Source organism: Triturus cristatus, chromosome 8, assembly GCF_964204655.1.
Source record: "Triturus cristatus chromosome 8, aTriCri1.1, whole genome shotgun sequence".
NCBI classification, from domain to species: domain Eukaryota; kingdom Metazoa; phylum Chordata; class Amphibia; order Caudata; family Salamandridae; genus Triturus; species Triturus cristatus.
In genome coordinates this window covers 745,851,166-745,864,651 of record NC_140591.1, presented here as the reverse complement: position 1 = coordinate 745,864,651, position 13,486 = coordinate 745,851,166, and the positions used below count along the sequence as shown (strand labels likewise).

Below are 13,486 nucleotides of genomic sequence, written 5' to 3'. Positions count from 1 at the left end.
TGATAACCACACGGGGACACCCAGTTAGAGAGTGGAAATGACGTCCAGCACGTGCGCCAGGCCCTTTTTATTGGCAGGGTCACATGTCCTGTGATGCCGGTGCTGAATGGGTGTGGTGTGGGTGTGAACCACCCATGAGGGACTGGCTGTGGCATGCTGACAACTAGACCTGTGAGCAGCAGATCCCCACAGGGAAGACCTGGAACATGTATTGTTGTCCCCCCCGTGAGCGTAAGCGGAGTGGGCTTGCCTGGCGTATGCCAGTCCAGTGTAAGGGTGTGAACAATGACCCCAGGGCTCTGGGCGTGCTTCCATTCTGGGCTGGACAAGGAAGTGACTAATGCGTGTGTCTCCGTTCTAGTGTCAGCGCCACCCAGAACACAATCGGCAATGTGTCACCCTGTGACCCAAGTCCCACAACATGAGCAACATGGACGTAAGGGGGAATCATTGATTCTACATTCATCCATACCTCCACACTTGCAAGATCATAGACATGACACATCAGTGTGACAAAGAATGTTTAATGCACATTCAATAGAGTGTTGTAGCTGGAGCAGTGCAAACCCACTCTACATTAATAGTCCATGGAGGGCCGGCCAGAGTCCTTCACGGAAGGTCAAGTACATCAGAAGAGGAGGAGTTCAGTCCGCAGTCTGATAGCTGTGTCATTGGTGACCAAACAGAATATGGCAGTCCATGTCAAAGTCCAAGGTGAGTGTTGCAGAGTGCATTGGGGGACAGTGAAGGTGATGATGCTGAGGGCAGAAACAAGCAGAAACAGGCCATATGGCAGAGATGAATGCTACCGCTTTCTTTTCACCACCATGGCAGATTCATCCGCATCTTCGTCCTCTGCTGTTTCAGGTGCCTCACATATGGGTGATGGTGTTCTGTCTCCAGCACTGTGTGACAGTGACACCTCAGGGGCCGGAGGTGGCATGTCTGCCGCACTGTGTGGCACTGACACATCAGGGTCCGGAGATGTGGATGGAGTGGTAGCAGCAGCATGTATCAGTGCCTGGCCTTATGGCAGCAATGCCATGAGGAGGGTATTTATGCCATTGAGGGACCCAGCTACCTCTCGCTGGTGGGCAGCCGTATCAGCCGCTCTTTCCGCATGCATCCGCTCCGTGTCCTCCATGAGCCTCCAGATGAGTCCCACCTCCCAGGCGAGCTCGCTGGAGCCACTCTGAATAGTCAGTCTTTCTTGTCAGCCATGGTTCATTGGAGGGCATGGAGTGGACTGTCGGTATCTGTTAGGGACTGTGAGTGGTCCCTGATGGGACTTAGACACCCACGTATGGCATCCAGTTTGTCTGCCATGCGGTTGAACCCCACCTGCACCTGTTCAGCCAGCTTCTCCTGGCACTCCAACACATGGCGTTGGAAGGCCATGTGTTCGTTGTGGGGGTCCTCGGAGGCAGCCGTGGTGGTGGGTGCTGCCTGATGTGTGTTCTGTGCAGGGGTGGGTTCTCCTCGTAGCAGCTGGGATGCCCTGCTATTGGAAGTGGGCTGCGGAGGCTGTCCACGAGCTGTTGGAGGGTGTCGGAGTCGAAGGTGTGGTGGTCCTCTTTGTCATCAGAGAAGAGAGGTTGGGACTGCTCTGCAGGAGGTGTGGAATTTCCCGCTGCAATGTGATGCAGTTTAACATTGTATTCACATGTATGTCTATGCATTGTACTTGTTTGCATTCGGACTGAATGACAGTGTACATTGTGAATGCTTGTGGGGAGCTGCCTATATGATGCGGGACAGTGGACATTTCGACAACATCACAGATGTGTGTTTGTACTTGTACATTGTCAACTCATATTTCCCTGTGATGCCATATGTGATTTACCAGTTTCTGCACACAAGCGGCACCAGTTGTGTCCTCTGTTCTGTTGTGGATGTGTTGCGGATTGTGCCACATCGCTGTCAATGTTGATGTGCTCTGCATGTGATGTGTGTGTGCCGCATTTTGGGAGAGTCGCCCCTGCAGCTCTGATTTGGCTGCCCCTTATCCCTTACATGTGGTGTGCCTCTGACTGCTGTGCTTATACAGTGCTGGGATGTTGCATACTTGGGTGCATTGGTCTCTTGGTGGGAGTTGGGGGTCTGAGGCATGGTTTGTCAGCAGATGTGCTATGCTTACTTGTGCATGTGTGCCATTGTGCCCATCTCCCCCCGTCCCCCTAGTCCCTGGTCGTTACTCACCCTGTTGTGGTTGTGTCCAGTCATGTTGAGCAGTGTCCGGGCCCCCGACTCCTGCCACTGTCTCCCCACTGATGACTGTAGACACCATTTCCTCCATCTTGACCAGATCCTCCTGTGGCGCAGGACTCCCACCTCCAGTCTGCATTGCTGCCTTCCGGTTGTTTGCAAGTTTCTGCGTGGTTTTGCGCTTGACATCATTTCAGCACCTCTTGACCTCTTCCATTGTCCTCTTCAGCACTCCGACTGCATTCATCTTGTCCACGATGGTCTGCCATATTCCATTTTTGGTTTCCAGTGACAAAGTGGAGGTGACTGAACAGTAGTTGATGGTGTTCTATCACCTCCGTTATCAGGATCCTGTTTTCCTGTAGGCTTCTTCCTACTCTTCTTGTTCTAGCCCTTCCCTGACCCCGAGGTCCCAGACTGGTCCTCCGGGGAGCTTGTGGGGTTTTGGTTGTCCTCTCCACTTGTTCCGGCTGACTCTAATGTGCTTCGCTGTTGTTTGGCTTTGGTATGTGTTTTTTTCTACTCTTGTAGTGCTTTTTCCCGCATGTCGCGTGGGGATCGCAGGCCTGTGGCTGGTTTTTGCTGATATTTGTATCGCTATTTGCGTCATCGACGCTTTTTCCGCGTTCCTGTTTCGCATTTTTGCGGTGTCGCATTGATTTTAGCACGTTCATTTGATGCATTGTGGTGGGTCTATCGCATGGTGCCGCTGTGTTGAGAATACCACGTTGACACGGTGTTATTTTCCCACGATAGACTGCGATGTGAAGAGTTGTGTAAGCTACTTTTGCGGTAGTTATCACACGTTCTTGAGAACATCCCCCATCTTGTCTTAAATAATAGCCCCTGGCAATCCAGAATCTGCCATATCTTTCACTTGTACCCACTGATTTTTAACATGCATTCAGAAACTCCATCTGAATTATTAACCTCATTGAACTTAAAAGTAGGCACTAAATTATTTATCACACATTGTACTTTTTTGCACTGCTCATTCTCACTATTTGACTATTTAATGCCATAAAATCTGCCTGTCCTGAGAAAAGCAGGCATCATTCTAAACTTTTACACCGTTTTTCAATGGTCGGAGAAGCTGTCCAATTTGATTCTCTTATGATGTGTACTTGTAGCAATAACCACTATAAAGACATTGGCCAGTTAACCTTTATTTACTTTTTTTCATATTTAACCACACCATAATTTCCTTGTGCATTCCCACTAGAACAGTCATTCTCCTTCCTGCTTTAGACGAAGCTGCAGATCGTCCATTCCTTTAGAAAGCTAAACGCCTCTTCCTAGAAGGGATCTTTACAGGAAGCAGCCCTTGCTTGACTACTTATAAGGGAGCTGGTCAGAACTATTCTCCTTCCGTCTCAGTAAATCTAGACAATAGAATAACAATACTTTTTTAAGCTTCAAATATTTAAAATTTCATTGCTACTTAAATTGTTTTCTGTAGTTCAGAGTTTCCTCTTCCGTATTGTTCTTCTAATTTTTTTGTATGAAAGGGTCTGTATGTTTATTCCGTAAAAGTGTAATCTATTAAAACACATGTATGTAAGTAAATGATTTTGGGATGCAAAATAAAACCACAAGGTCTTAAAACTATAAGCAGGAACTGAACATCCTGAAGTTCGACGTCGCAATATTAGTTCAATCACCAAATCTTGTGCAGGTTAACCAAGTCTATATTAATTTGTGAAAGATGTAAAAAAAAGGTTTTTGTGTCCTGTTGGCCAGGAGGTACCAAAGTAACTCCACTGTATAATTCTTTGAAATGCAAACACCATGTAAGATATGCATGTTTTCCTGCTTTGAAGTCTCATTATTCACCACAGACTGAGTTAGTAAGAGGAAAGACAACTTCAAAGAAATCTCTGCTTGATCTGAAAGAGTGGAGTGAAGGTCTAGCAGAATGTGCACTGACAATAACACCTCAAAATGGCTGCTTTACATCAAAAGGGGTATTATAGTATGATCCAGACCTATTATAACAGCTGCATGTTGCCTCAGCGTTCTTTTTCTTGCATCATTGTTGCCTGGTCCTATCTTCTCATGGTTGAGCCGCAAGGTGTCACCTAAAACATGCATTTGACTTCTGCTGTGACAGGTATCACAGTGTCGACCAAAGTGCAGTAGTAATTCTGCCTAGCAAGAGTCTCAGCATCCCGTGATCATCTGAATATGATGAAAACACAAGGAGATGATGGACAGAGTGCTGAAACTTTTCAGACACTCACCCCAGTCACAGATCTGGGTTGAATCCATCATCGTTCTTTAGCTCACTTCGCCACCCCAGTTCAGACACAGCTATATGCAAATCAGTCTTGACCCCATGCCTCATGGGAACAGTCCAGCCTGAACTGCCAAGCCATGTCTTCCCTGGACCAGAAGCAAGCATCCTGGGACCAGTTTCGGGCTAACAGCCCTCATCAGCCAGGCTAGCTTGAATCCAGTGGCAAAGTGAGCAAGGGACCCACGTCTGGGCATACCCTGCCAACTTAGGGCGAGCAAAGCAAACACAAGGAGATGATGGACAGAGTGCTGAAACTTTTCAGACACTCACCCCCAGTCACAGATCAATTCTATGTACACATTAAACGGTATCCACATGTCTGTGTCCTTTAGCAACTCCAATGCATTTCAGGTTCCTTGAACCCTTCTTCAGGGGAATGAGTTTTGTTAATGGAATAAAGTAATGAAGAGCCACCGGCCGGAACATAGAAATATATTTACAGAATTTATATTACAGAGTCTCAACGTTGCAAAAGGAAACTCTGAGTTACAAAAAAAGAAGAAAGACATTATTTTTGCATGCAAACGTTCGTGTCAACCCAAGGAATACTATGAGATGCAGAACCAACTCGTGTATTTAAAAAATGAGTGACAAAGTCGGAGTGAGAACGTGTAGGGGAAACATATTGAAACTGAGAGAAAGCTATCTGTGCTCTGATGTCCCATGATACCGCCGTGATCGAAAGCATGATGCAAAAAGTGAATCAAAACAGGCTCACTGCGTGTATTCGTGGTTTAACTACAACCGCTATGTACTCCTATATAAATGCTCACGTCACCACACTTGCTGCCTTGTAATGTATCACTTACTTGAGCACCCACAATATCAAAACCCAGCAGAAATTCATCTCTGTTGGAAGGTGAAGTAAGCACTAGGCTCGCATCTGCATTTACAAAAAACCACTGTCAATAAACAGTGCGATACGTCTGTGTCACCAGCTGCTGTCTAAACCACACAACCTACCAATATCTCTGCGGCCCTTCGATAATAATTCTGTGGTTACCTGATCTAAATAAATGCATAAAACAGCACTGTTATCTTCTCAACGGTCCCAAGAAACAGTATACACAATGTACGTACACCATCTTACGGCTTACTCATCACTGTTCTATTCTCATTCTAACTGTCCCAAGTGCTCAACCCCGTAAGTGACTCACATGAGTTGCAACAATATTTGCGTGTAAAAATTCATAAAAGTCACATGTGCAGTGTAACATATATATAACATACTCATATCGATCCAGGATCCTATAAAAAGCATATCATTTCACATTTATCGTTAAGACCTTTGGGAATCAAAGTGTCTAAGTACTTAATCCAAAAGGCTTCCCCGCGTGCTAGCTGTGTGTGTGTGTCCTTCCCAACCAATGGGATTATTTTTTCTAAAATGGTGAAACATAGCTGTGGGATGGAGTGTTGGGCATCTAACCAATAAGCTGCTAGACATGAGGTTCATTGTTTTTGTTCTGATCATACTTTTATGTTCGGTTACTCTTATTTTAATTTTACGAGAAGTGTGTCACATGTAAGTGCGTCTGCACGGGCATTTAATAGCTTAGATTACTAGTTCTGTATTGCAATCAGAAGAATGAGGAGCTGGGACCCCCACCCCAACAGACCACGCCCGTAACCTCAGCATCATCCTGAGTAGCAAGCTACCATGAAGAAACAAGTCAATGCAGTCTCATCTGCCTGCTTCTACACCCTCCAGATGTTCTGCAAGATCTTCAGGTGGCTCCCAACTAACACCAGACGGACCATCATGCAAGCCCTCGCCACCAGCAGACTAGACTATGGAGGCACACTCTACATAGCAATCACTGCATGCCTCTTGAAAAGACTCCAGACAATACAGAACTCAGTGGCAAGACTTATACTTGACCTCTCCAGAAGGACCCACATCACAACTTATCTCAAGAAGAACCAGCATACATCAACGATTGCCACGACTTCCACTAACCTACAAGACATCTTTGATCAGCCTCCCTCTCCCTTGCAGACACCCCACGGATCCACTGAGCCAACAGTGGAGAACGCTCCCTATTGCACCTGGCAGCCAAGGTTTGGAACCACCTCCCCTGCACCACAGGACTGCCACATCGCACCAGCAATTCAGAAGAGATATAAAGACCTGGATGTTTGCTGCCACATCGCACCAGCAATTCAGAAGAGATATAAAGACCTGGATGTTTGCATGACCAAACCTCCAAGCAGAAACTGATAGCTCCATTGCCCCGAGACCCTCACAGGTGAGTTGCCAAGCTATATAAAATAAATAAATTATTGATTGATTCATCGTCTGCATCTTATTAGATTTAAGGGAGCATCTGATTGCTTGATTTAGGGAACAATGCAAGTGTTTATCAAAGTAAACTTCGAAAACATAGCCTGAAAAAACTCTAATTCAAAAATATACCATACTTTCAATTGTCTACTCCCACATTCCATCAGTTGAGAATTGCTGGCAATGATCTTGTCAACTTGTATCTGAACACAATTAACATATGAAGAAAATGGTTATACGTTTATTTTGAGACTTTTTATTTTCCTTTTAACTTTAGACCCTTTGCATAAATCTGCACCATACCTTGCTCTAAGTTAAGGGGGAATGGGGGGGGGGGTGTTTTCCATTTAAAAAAATTAGTGCCCAGCTAATCTTATGGTCATTAGCAAGGGTAATGGGGCATCATCAATGTGGAACTTGTACAGCATGCAGTTTTACTTCACATACTATTGAAGTATATTTAGGAATGAAGAATCCATTAAAACATAACTCAAGTAATTATTATAGTATTGAGTCTGTTGTCGATATGGTCACTTGACCTTGTTTACTTAGGTCAGTTGAAAGAAAGTTAGGCACAAATTATTGAGCACCTTAGTAGCGTTTGCTTAGGTATACTTACAAATAAGCTCATTAGAACACTTCAAGGAGAGTCGGAATAGTAAATGTGACTTTAAATTGACAGCCAATGAATACTCATACATTAAGAAGAGCAATGGGGTTTCCCACTAAAAAACAATATCAGATGTTGGAAATATGAAACCGAAGGAACCACCTCTAACACACTATGGACCTGATTTAAGATTTGGTGGACAGAGTCAAGGCGACAAATATGGCCAAGGGCCTAATGTCCACTACCCTCCATTTACCTCACCCACCAAATGAATAGATGATCACTGGCCCAAAGACATCCCTAACATGAGAAAAAAAGTACTGACCCCCACACCATGGGAGTTTTCGCCAATGGGGTGGGGCTCATTGTTGTTATTTACTGTCCTTCACTGCCAGAATATATCTATAGGTGACAGATAATAAAATTAAATATTGCAGATTCATTTTGAATGATTGGTTGTAAATTTCAGGCACTGAACTTTTACAGCTCTGAGAACTATCTCTTGCCATCTCAGCAGCAATTGTTACTTCTTGCTCAATCTCATCTCTCAACATTTGAAGATACACTGAAAACACAAAGCACTCAATAGAAACTTTCACAGCATTTAATGAGTCTTCATAACTGTCAAATTCTCCAAATAGCCCAGTTTCAGTTTACCAAGGCTTAACCAAATGCAACAGGGCTAAAAAGAAAAACACTATTTTGTCTGGAGTTTGGCAACTTAGTTTTTAATGGTTGATTACATTTCCTTTGTTATGTCTGATCAAACACCCTTCACATCCATCAACAGCAACGTTTCATCTTATTTGTTTTCACTGACATTATTTATGTATGTATAATATTGCAGTATTATATTCAGACACATTTTTTCTAGATGAGTACACGTTCTTGGGTAGTACATAACCAGCATATTAGTCTTCAGAATATCTGTATTGTATGGCTTAAATTCCGCAAGAATTTGGATTTCAGGAAAATACTTCAGTACTTTGATACGTGTTTTAGCAAGCCCTAAACTCACACATACAACTACTCTAACTATCTTTGTGAGAAATAATATACAATTTCATAGTAAGATTCTTTTCTCCTGAAATCTCCTCCCAGATCTCCTTCATCTCTGACTTTGTTATATAAGAAGTGATGTACCAAGCAACAGCAATTGAACTGTAGAACCATGTTTGTATTTCACATCTTTAAAATGACAGGACTGTAGTCATTATTGTATTTTGAAGCTTTTGTTCTTCTCAGGTTGAATGTGTTCTTTGATGATTTTCGTGTGAGAGTGGTTCCGACTTCAAACAAAAAGCTGTTAACTCTTCCTTCTGAGATCACATGCCATAGAAATACAAAACAACATCTTCTGTAAAAATGTTCCTTTTGATCTATATTTTCTACAGCAAAATCTTCCACACCTCTGATTTTGAAATCCTGGAACTTGTTGTTATAACATTTTGTCAACACTCTCATTTGGGATGATGCAAGTTACATTTTGCTCTATAAAAGACAACACAGACTCATAAGTGTCTGTTCCAAACTTTGGGGTATCTTTTACCCATAATAGTATGTGAATATGTGGAGCACCTCTGGCTTGGACATCTCCACAGAAGGGGCAGCCATTGGGGAAAATACATCACGTCCAGTGGAATTTTTAGAGGAATATAGTCATCTGCGCCGGAGCCAACGGATGATGAAAGAAACTCCGGCACCTGGGACACGGGGACAGAGAGGCCGAGGACGCGGCAGAGGACGGGGAAACGAAGAAACTGAAGAAAAAGATTACAACAGAGATGGCAGAAGAGGCAGAGCAAGGGGCGGTGTGGGAAACAGAAGGATGCGCCCCAGAAGAGGATATTAATGGACTCTGATATGGTAAATAAGACTGTCATTAATTTATCCAGGAGAGATATGAGTGAGACTGAAAAAATGACATTATGTTTGGGGCTCTCCTTTTGTCCTTCAATGCCATTTGACTATACAGCGTCTAGAATAGATTTATTTAAATTTAGTCGTAAATTGAAGTTAAAAAAGTGGCATGAACTTAAAAGGTTGGGGGACCCAAGAAAATTAAATCACTCACATCTAACAATTTGGATAATATTATCATTGGTGATGTAGAAACCCTCATTAATATGTTACAACTAGAACAGGAGGGTGCAGGTAATTCTTATACCATCGACAACTACCAGGCAGAAGTGGGAGAAATTGGTTCTACCAACAGTACTCAGATGCTGCACAATGTAGATCTTGTATTGACAGCAGTGCAGCCTCGGGTTTTAAACCAAAGTCTATTTTTCTTCCCACACTCCCCCATGACTCTATTGCCACATTTCATGACAGTGTCAGTAAAGAGTTTGGAAAATATAGGCTTAAGAAGAAGAACTACAGGTCTACTGACAACAATCTCTCGTCCCTTCAGAGACAGGCACTTAAATCTCTGATGGAGGACAACAGCATTGCCATCCGTCCAGCGGACAAGGGTGGCAATGTTGTTGTCATGTATAGGGAAAAATATGTTGCAGAAGCACACAGGCAACTTAATGACCGGAAGTTTTATACGCCCATCACTACAGACACCTATAATGATAGCATTACTGATATGTGGGAGAAATTAACCACATGGAAGGACAAGGGGATTTTAGAGTGGGAGGAATTTAGGTACCTCAAAAATGACCATCCTGTCTTACCTGTCCTCTACCTGTTGCCCAAATTACATAAAGATCAGAACAATCCACCTGGACGGCCCATAGTGTCCTCTAGGGGTAGTGTGTCCGAACATGTTTCTAAATATGTAGACCATTACCTCCGTGAATGTGTTAGTAGTTTGCCCAGTCATATTAAAGACACTAAGGATTTTCTTACCAAAATTCAGGAGGTACAGTGGGATGAGAATTGTCTCCTCATAACACTGGATGTCCAGTCTTTATACACAATCATTGACCATCGTCAAGGCCTGGAAGCTTGTGATCATTGCCTTAAATTTCGGCCATTACGTTTTAGGGAACACAACAGGATGCTGCTGAGCATGATGGAATTCTGTCTTGCAAACAGCATCTTTTTATTTGATTGTGTCCTGTATAGACAGTTGGTTGGTACCGCGATGGGTTCGTGCTTTGCTCCCAGCTTTGCGAACCTCTTCCTGGGACGCTGGGAGCAAGAGATCTTTGCCAGCCCTGCCTATGCAGGGCATCTCACACATATCACTACATGGTGGTGTTACATTGACGATTTATTCGTCATCTGGAATGGAAGCAAATTGGAGACGATTCAGTTTATTGCTGAACTGAATACTAACCAAAACAATATTGTGCTGACAAGCCATATTAGCAAGACCTTTGCTGAATATCTAGTTGTCAGACTTGACATCAAGGATAATCAACTACATACTACGCTTTTCAGGAAACCACTGCAGGCAACAGCATCCTGCATGCCATCAGCAGCTATCCGGATACCCTTAAATGGAGTATTTCGTATGGGGAACTGCTGAGGGCCAAAAGAAATTGCAATCGGCATACCAGCAAGAATGTAAAGAAATGTTAGCACAATTTAAAATCAGGGGCTATCCAAATTGGATGCTCCGTAAAGCCAAAGACAGAGCCGATGATGTCCCCAGATCTCTGACTTTGAAGATGAAGATGATACTGATTGTAACACTTGCCTGATTATGACGAATAATGCAGAATCTAAAAACATCTTAAGGATATTATCCAAAAATTGGGACATCCTCAAGTGTGACAACATAATTGGGGAATGTATTTCAAACAGACCGAGCGACCTATCGGAAAAGCAGAAGTATCAGGGACATGCTGGTACAAAATGATGTTACTATCTATCCGTCATGAGCATGGGCTCAAAGGATTTTTTCCTTGCGGCCATTGCAAGGCATGCAACAACAGCACTTTTGCCAATATGGTCAACTGTAATGGCATTAAGAAAAACATCAAACAATTCCTCACATGCAGCTCCACCTACGTGATCTATGTGATTGAATGCCCGTGCAAACTTTGGTACATAGGGAGCACCACCCTATTAGCCAAGAAACGTGTTCTTGAGCATTGTCGAGCCATCACGCATAATGATGTAAAATACCCGGTGGCCCGACACTTCAGGGACTAACATTTCTCCAATACATCACTACTTTTATTATTTTAGAGCAAAACATCAGGAACCCCAGAGGGGTAAACAGGGTGGTAAAACTTAGGCAGAGAGAGCCTAAGTACATTGTCGATTTTCAGTCCAAAGACCCAGGGGGTCTTAATCAAGATGAGGAACTAGCAGTACATCTTAGGGAGTAATAGTGACATTTGCCATTTTTTTGTGGGTTTCCTTTGCTTGATACTAATGTGTTTTTATTGATCATGTCTCCTCCATATCTTCTTTTCTCTCTCCTCTCCCTTTTAGTTTAGAGCACAAGAAGAAGTTTATTCTGTTGTATTTTTTTTAATTCTACAGCAACTGATGTTGTTTTACTATGTTTTTTCTAACAGGAGGAAAGGAAGGGGCCCAACCACAACACTCACTTTTCATGGGCAACCTACCCTTTTCACCATTCTATCACTGAGCACTTCTTCATTGATTGGCATCTCTGGCAAGTACTATCTGACGTCATCAACTCTCTACAAACATTCTATTATGTGAATTGCCATTATGACTTTTACACCTATGCCCCAAGAGTTTGGTCATGTGCACAATAATTTAGCAGTTCACTCACATGTGACTTGGCCCTATTTGGCAGTCAGATTGTGCATATTTTCTCATATATACACAAATTTACATTATTTGTATAGAATAACAACAATTGCATAATAATTTTTCTAGCAATTCTAGCAATTATTTCTAGTAATTCTGTTTAGTAATTCTTTACAGTAATCTTGTCTAGCATGGACTTGGTGAACTTTCGAACAATTATGGTTGATATCGGATTAGTTCCATGTGATTGGGAATATATGCACTTGTACGTACTTTATGTAATACCTTGAACTCTTTATGTCCTTGTCCTCGCAGTTTGTTCTTGGTTTAACATTATTCCAAGAGTATGCAATAATTTAATTATTAATATTATTGGATTTTTGTACGTGCCAATTGACACGTGTATAGCCGCTGCCTATTTAGGCTGTAAGTCAATTTATTTTGGCATGGGTCGTTTGTGTGGTGGGACATGAGTCATTATTTTGACATTTGGCACTAGCACAGACGTCATGTTTTTATAAGAGCATATTAGTTTATTTCCATATTATTGTGTTGACACTATTTCCAATGAGGGAATATTACAGAATGAATTGAACTTTTGATGTGAGCATGACATCAGGTCTATTCTGGGATTCATTACTTAAAATCTGCATGTATACATGAGCTATTTTGCTTTTATGCGTTTATCGCACATTACAATATGTCCGCCATATATGCATACATGAGCTATTTTGCTTTTATACGTTTACCGCACATTACAATATGTCTGCCACATAGTTTGACGTAAGGCACTCGACCTCAGTCCTTCGTCTATGCCTAGCATTTGCCTACAGCGTTAATAGTGTAGCTTTGTTTTTAACACATCAATTTTGTGTACAAGACTTGCATAAACACTATGTCTTATGTTTCTTTGTGACATCAGTGTGGCAATCAATATGATTTACATGCACATACGAACTATTTGCATTGTATATTTTGCATATATAACAATATGTCTGCCAGCCATTCTGACGAATAATGATTTCATGCTAGTCCCTTGTTTGTGTTTAGCATTTGCCTGATGCTTTATTAACTTTGTTCTCTAACACATTCATTTACGTGATCAAGGCTTCCGTTGCAAGCCAAAACATGTTGTAAGTGAATAAACACCCTTGGACTTTGCAAACCTGGTGGATTTTGTGTTACTGAGAACGCATGTTATTGGAAAACTTTGCTTAAGGATTAATTACCGGCGTGCTACGCCGCCGTATGCGCCACCTCCCACGGGGCCCCAGCAGTTGGAAGGAGCGGCCTTTTTGATAATAAATATATATATATATATATATATATATATATATATATATATATATATATATATATATATATATGTTATCTACTGGCGGTCGCCAGTAGATAGTTATAGTTAGGA

At 42.5% G+C, this 13,486-nt stretch overlaps 1 protein-coding gene and 1 long non-coding RNA gene across 2 annotated transcripts in view; both read left to right on the top strand.

Moving 5' to 3' along the window:
* Positions 1–13,486, top strand: part of LOC146805013 (acetylserotonin O-methyltransferase-like) — a 219,370-nt gene that overhangs the window by 124,046 nt on the left and 81,838 nt on the right. The gene's annotated exons all lie outside the window — the stretch shown is intronic.
* LOC146805014 (uncharacterized) lies at positions 8,790–13,237 on the top strand. Its single transcript, XR_014967775.1, has 2 exons — positions 8,790–9,261; positions 11,877–13,237. It is a non-coding gene; the product is annotated as an uncharacterized LOC146805014 (long non-coding RNA).